The sequence below is a fragment of the Formica exsecta genome, unplaced genomic scaffold (assembly GCF_003651465.1).
Source record: "Formica exsecta isolate Colony F162 unplaced genomic scaffold, ASM365146v1 scaffold233, whole genome shotgun sequence".
Taxonomy (NCBI): domain Eukaryota; kingdom Metazoa; phylum Arthropoda; class Insecta; order Hymenoptera; family Formicidae; genus Formica; species Formica exsecta.
In genome coordinates, this window is record NW_021849616.1 from 333,494 (window position 1) to 339,977 (window position 6,484).

The 6,484-nt window shown below is 35.4% G+C and overlaps 1 protein-coding gene across 1 annotated transcript in view; it reads left to right on the top strand.

Moving 5' to 3' along the window:
* The window catches only part of LOC115235730 (basement membrane-specific heparan sulfate proteoglycan core protein-like), a 127,253-nt gene that overhangs the window by 68,900 nt on the left and 51,869 nt on the right, over window positions 1-6,484 (top strand). The gene's annotated exons all lie outside the window — the stretch shown is intronic.

A 6,484-nucleotide genomic window follows, 5' to 3' on the forward strand; every position in this document is an offset into this window, starting at 1 on the left:
AATATAAAATATAAATAAATAAATATATATTTTATTAGAATTGATACCTTTCTTTCTCTCTGTTTAAAAGAACATGTCAATCCTTCGCGGCTTTTGGGCGAAAGGCGACAAGGAATCCGCACTCGACGCTCGCGAAATTATTCAACGTGCGCACATGTCGAATGCACATTCTTCTTTCGTCTTCGGCAAAAGCCTCGAGTTCCGATTGGTAGCACGACTCAATTTCCCGCACCCCAGTAGCCGCAACGCTTCGAGTGGCTAAAGTCTAGAGAGGGGACTTGAAATTTCCAGGAACCAATTTGTCAGAGCTCAAGGCGGTTTTCCGCCTTCTCCTACTCTCTTCGTTCTTCTTGCTTTCTTTTTTTTTTCTTTTTCCGTTTCTTCTTTTTTTTATTTACGACTCGCATAAATCGACGTGGATTGCCGGTGATTCGCGAAACTTTCACGATACGGCTGTAGACGGCGGGTTTTACTAACCCGCCACTGGTCACCACACCTCAGTAGTCTCTTGAGAGAGAGAGGGATGTAGATAGATAAATAGATAGCCGAATAGAGAGAGAGAAAGAGAGAAAGAGTGGGGAATGGAGAAAGCGAAAACCCTCGATAAATCGCCATGGGGCTCTAATTCTCGCCACAGTTTATATGTTATTGCATTTATCACGAGTACGTGACTAGAGTTCAAGTCGAGCGAGTTTGCGCGGACACGCGTTGCACATACGCGAGATGTGTTATGTGGATACGTGAGAACATATATTACGCTGGAGTACATGTGTGCAAGCCGCGCAACGCGACGTCCATGAAAACCTATAATGAAATATCTCTGGCGTGTCGTAAATTTTCGCCGAACACACGCCGACTATTTGCAAATTGTCTGACCGACTCGACGCGTTTCATGGCGCGACACGATCACGGATTGTCTTCGATGTTCGCGTCTAATCTCAGCTTTTCTTTCGTCCCACCCGATGCTGCGAAACGGCCATAAAATATGACTGCAACTGGTGCACATCGGTGTTGGATCTCAAAAGGCCAAACCGTTGTTTGTAGAGATTCGGTTGAATTATAGCGCAGATCACGCATCTCTGCGTGCTTTTCGCTCCGGGATGTCCAATTTTCTTTTGCTCGCGCATAACGAAATTTGTCTTCCCTGTTTCGTGCCACGATATGAACATATTTTAGACTTACAGCATGAATTACGCAACTGTATTTTAGTTTCTTTTTTTTTTTTGACTTGAACGAATGTTGATGTCTGCGAGAATTACGAACTACATTCTAGAGAGGTTTATTGCGAAAAGTATAACTGCTTATATTTATATGTACATAAGAGATTATAAAATATATGTCTTTGTAATACGTAAATTGTAATTATAGTTTAAGTTATTAATGTATTTATTTTGATTTGTTTCTTTCATAAAAACTTTGCTGTAATTTTTCTTAACCGATTAAATCTTATATTTTTCGCGTGTAGTGCATGATTTATGATGCAAGAATAAAATATAAGAATAAGATATATATATATAAGAATAACTTTGATCGCGGATTTGAATGAACAGTAAAACATTAGCTGCCTTTATAAGAATTTTTCGCACAATTTATAACTAATAAATTCATCTCTCGTTTCTGCAAACTAAATTGCGGGAACGAGAGCGCAGAAAGATTCTACCATTCAAGAGCTTCATTCTCAGCCATTCGGAAGATTCGTTTGGAATGACGAAGTAGCGCCGTAAGTGCTTGATCTTATATTTTTCGCGTGTAGTGCATGATTTATGATGCAAGAATAAAATATAAGAATAAGATATATATATAAGAATAACTTTGATCGCGGATTTGAATGAACAGTAAAACATTAGCTGCCTTTATAAGAATTTTTCGCACAATTTATAACTAATAAATTCATCTCTCGTTTCTGCAAACTAAATTGCGGGAACGAGAGCGCAGAAAGATTCTACCATTCAAGAGCTTCATTCTCAGCCATTCGGAAGATTCGTTTGGAATGACGAAGTAGCGCCGTAAGTGCTTTCAAAGAATGCTCGAATTCAAGACTGAAATTTACTTAAATTGCCTCCCTAAAGAGACATTTGAACTTTCCTTTATGACATTTTAACGCAGCCAAAAATATTTTCACCACATAAAATTTACTTATTGACATTTTGATTTATTTCGATAGATTTTTTTTTATATGTCAAGCGAATTATACTGTTCAATCAAATATTATTATATTTATAAATATAATTGCACTCGTGTAAAAACAAAACTTGGCAAAATAATATTTCTTTCTTATTAATTGCATCATGCAATATTATATTTGTTACTATTACACATTTCTCAGAATTTCTAGATGCTACAACTGAGTGCATTTCGGTCGGAACGTTTCGTGCAATCTATTGTGAGAATTGCAAGTTTGTAAGAAATGTATTTTTTCAGATTTACACGCGAATTTCAACTGGTGAATTTATCCCTTAGAGCTCGCGAATCGAAATAAATTGTGGGAATACCGAGAGGCACGCGGAAATTCTTTCCACCATTCGTTTTTTGCTTAAAGTTTCTAGCACAGAATAAATAATTTATCCAACTGGCCGCAATGAATAGCTTGCGATGGCGGAAGAAGCGAAAACTTCTGTCGCTTATTATTCGCTGTAGCAAGGCATAATCATCAAGCCCGGTCGCGAGTGAATCAAAAGCGAAAGGAGAGAAAGAAGCTTGGTATTTTGTGCCGAGTACTTTCTCGATTCTTTAATTTCACCCCTGCCGCACGACTTGGTGGATCAACGTATAATTACAACAATTCGGAACTCGGGAAATGAAAATTAAGATTCCAAATGAATGCAAGAAATAAATTGCGCTCCTGCGAATTTTGTGGATATTACAGCGAAAACTCGGCCAGAGGCGATGGTAAGACATTATTTCAATTAGGGAACATCAATTAGAAGGCACCGGCATTAGTTCACTTTCTCGTTGCATGCTTGAAGTCACTTTGCTGAAGTTACGCCCGCTTATAGGACCGTCTTTGGAGTTTAAGAGTGTGTGAATTAATGTCGTGGCTCTTTGCGCATCCTTTGGAAGCACAGTAAGATAAGAAACAAATAAACATTCTGACTCGTGAATTAGAATTGTGTATAGTAATAATATTAAATATTCTCTTTAAAGTGCTCTACAAATAAATAATTTAAAGAAAGTTAATTAAAACTATTACAGCATACATAACCAATTTATTAATTAAAGAAATTACTGATACGAATATTTTATTTTCTAGAAATTATTTTAAAAAAGTTATTTAAGAAAATATTTTTCTTGATAATTTTTCCTGATGAAGGAAAATTCATTTCTTTCTTTATCATTGAATAATAAAACATTCTATATACAATATAATATGAATCGATTAAAAAATAAGAAATACATCTTATTTAGAATAAAATATTCTGACAATTGCAGAACGAAAGGACAAGCAAAATTGAAATTGTAATAAATTATTGAAATCCAATAGCGTTTGCGGACACGGTTGAATGAATATCTAACAATCGATACTAACCAATTTCAGGCATTTATGTTTGATCTCAATTTCCCTTGGCCAATATTTTCAAAGTAACCAGGGGTTATTTTAATTCCCAATGTCCACCTTTTATTGTTAGCTGTCATAGAGCTACCCGATTATTTTGTATTGTTTCCTATCTCACTTTCGTCTCTTTATTTGATTTTAATTACCTCGACGAATCGATATAAGAGAGAGTCATTGCGAGGAATTTTCGAATAATTTGCATTTCCAATTTGTTTCCAAAGATCTGTATCTCTTAATATAATTTATTTTGCGTGTATAAACTTGTTCTTAAAAATTTTGTAACCTAAAGGAAGTCCGCGAAATTGGCAAATATATTTCTCGAGTTATCTGTAATTACCGTTGTAAAGTTTAATTAGTACGACTGCAATTTTCTTACGATCATATGGTTGTTTCAGTGATGTCCAAAATAAAAAAAAGAAGCATTTGATTACAGAAATTATTCTTGTTGTAATTTAAAAATATATTTTAATTATATTTAGATATACTTTTTAAATAAAACATGCAAAATTAATTTTTGTTTAAATAATTTTTTATATGTAGTCTATACATTGCATTTAAGAATACTAATGTACTTTACAGTTTTCTAGAAATAATGATAAATGTTTTATATTTTCTGATATTTTCGATGTGTTTTATTTTATATTTTTCTTGAGCTGTTTGCTTTTATATTGCTGGGAATATTTGCATGCGATCCTGACTGTGTGCAAAGATCTTTGTCGGCTTCATAGAAAACATGCAAACATTAAATATAGTTCGAGCAAAACCGCAAATATACATCACAGAATACATATGTAGGTATTTTTTATTCCAAGTGACTAGAAACAAAACCAGTGTAACAATTTAATTAATTGAAAATCTTTCCTGCACTATTTTTAGTTACAAAAGTTTTCATTACATTTATTTATTTAATATAATATAATTAAATATGTGTGCGTGATTTCGATATTTTAATATAGCTATAAATAATAAATATATATAATATATTATGTACTTAAAGTGTTATCCTTTATCATTATTAATTTTCAAGTCGTCGTTACGTAACAATATCAGAAAGAAACATGTGAAAGAAACTGTTGAAACTTTGAGTGTCAAGCACAATCTGAGATTTCCCACTTACATATATAATATACACGAGACATTTTTCTCCAACATCTCTCAGAGAAGCTCAGACGGCCTCATTAAGCCTCCTGGGGATTCCAAACCCTTCGTCAAGGAGGATCTCGCCGAAAAAAGAGTCCGCGGGATTGAAAAATCACCCGACGTGACGTGGCAAATTGCGTCATCGTCGACGAAATAACTCGCCATAATTATCGTCACCTGAATAATTGCAAACGTCTCGTTATCGCACCCGCGTGACTGCTTGCCAAGACTTGGCGGAAACTAGAGCCGACCCGTTAAATGGAAATAATTCTCCTAGGACAGCTTTCCGTGACCCGTTTAATTCTTTCCGCGAATTTTCCAGCCGATATGGAATACGCTAATATCCTGATTCGACCGTTCCTTGTTGAATGTGGGGTCGCCGCTATCTTGCTTGACTTATGTTAATACAAACCCTACGAAGGAAATTCATGCTGTATAAAACGGAACCAGAAGCATAGAAACGAGGCGCGTATAGTAACGTGGTTAGAGCGCACAAGTTTCATAAGGTTGTATTAGCTGCGTTTAGAAATTTAACTCGAGTTCGATCCGCTTTACGGCTTGATATCAAAATGTAGCACGTAGTTCGAATAGTTTCCTTGAGATTGAGGTGCATGCCTCCGCTAACCGTTGTTCCTTAGCTCGAGTTTGTGATAAGATAGAACTTTGTGCGCAAAATTTTCGAAATTTTCAAAAAAGGCAGATCTCTTTTGAGAAAAACAAGAAATATTCCGTGGATTTAAAAATAAAAAATCTGACAAAATTGAGAATTATTAGTATATCTTTATCACTAACAAAATTGTTTCATTTTGAAGAAATTTTGAAAATAATACGATACATGCATTAAATTGTATCGTTCATGCGTAAGTTTTTTATACAATCAATAATAATAGTAATAGATAGAAAGAGAGTAAGAAAAAATATTTTTGTAACACAGGGGAATCTTAAAATATCTCGCTGTGTCGTTATGCGACATCGCTCTGAAAACGTCTGTCGATGAACAGCTTCCTGCCTTCGAAAGAGGCAAGTGCGATGGAAGATTTTTACGCTCGAAAAAACTCAATAAATGGATGCGCGGCTCTTAAGGAACGAACGCCCAATGGAGATTGAACGTCCACGCGGCACTGAATGGTCTCGGATGGCAAGTACAAGTGACGATGACCGCGAAAAAGTCGACTGTGTACGCATTATGAAAGAAATACCAAATGGAGCGGAAAACACAGGCGATTCTCCGCTTGCGCTTTCCTCGCTTTTCTCATCGCTTTTCTTGCGACCGGCAGAAACGGTCCTATTGTAACTGGACTTCGAAGTTTCGCCGCAGCTGTTGGTTCGACACGTTGAGTTACAGTCACTCCATCAAGTTCGCCGAGGATGGAGAAGTGGAAAGCGCCGGCAATTGGTGGCTTTTACCTCTAACTTGTGAAAAATGCGAGAAAATCCCGGAAACTCCCTTCATTAAAATGCGGATGCCACGGCAAAGAGTACACTCGGAACTTTGACTCTTCGATCCGTGAAAAGCTCGCTACGTATTAACAACGGAATCGAAAACTGATTTAGCCCGATTAAGCTGGATTTGGATTTCAATCAGCAATAATGTTTCTTCTTGTATTGTATAATTTTAAATTATATTTTCAAAATAAAATGAGCTAAGTGATCTTAATATATTTAAATACTGTTTCTTAATATATACGCAACTAAAAAATGCATTTTACCATTATTATAAGATATGTAAAATTTCTCAAGTATTTATGTGTATTAAATAAATGTATTAAAGAAAATATAATTCTAAAATTT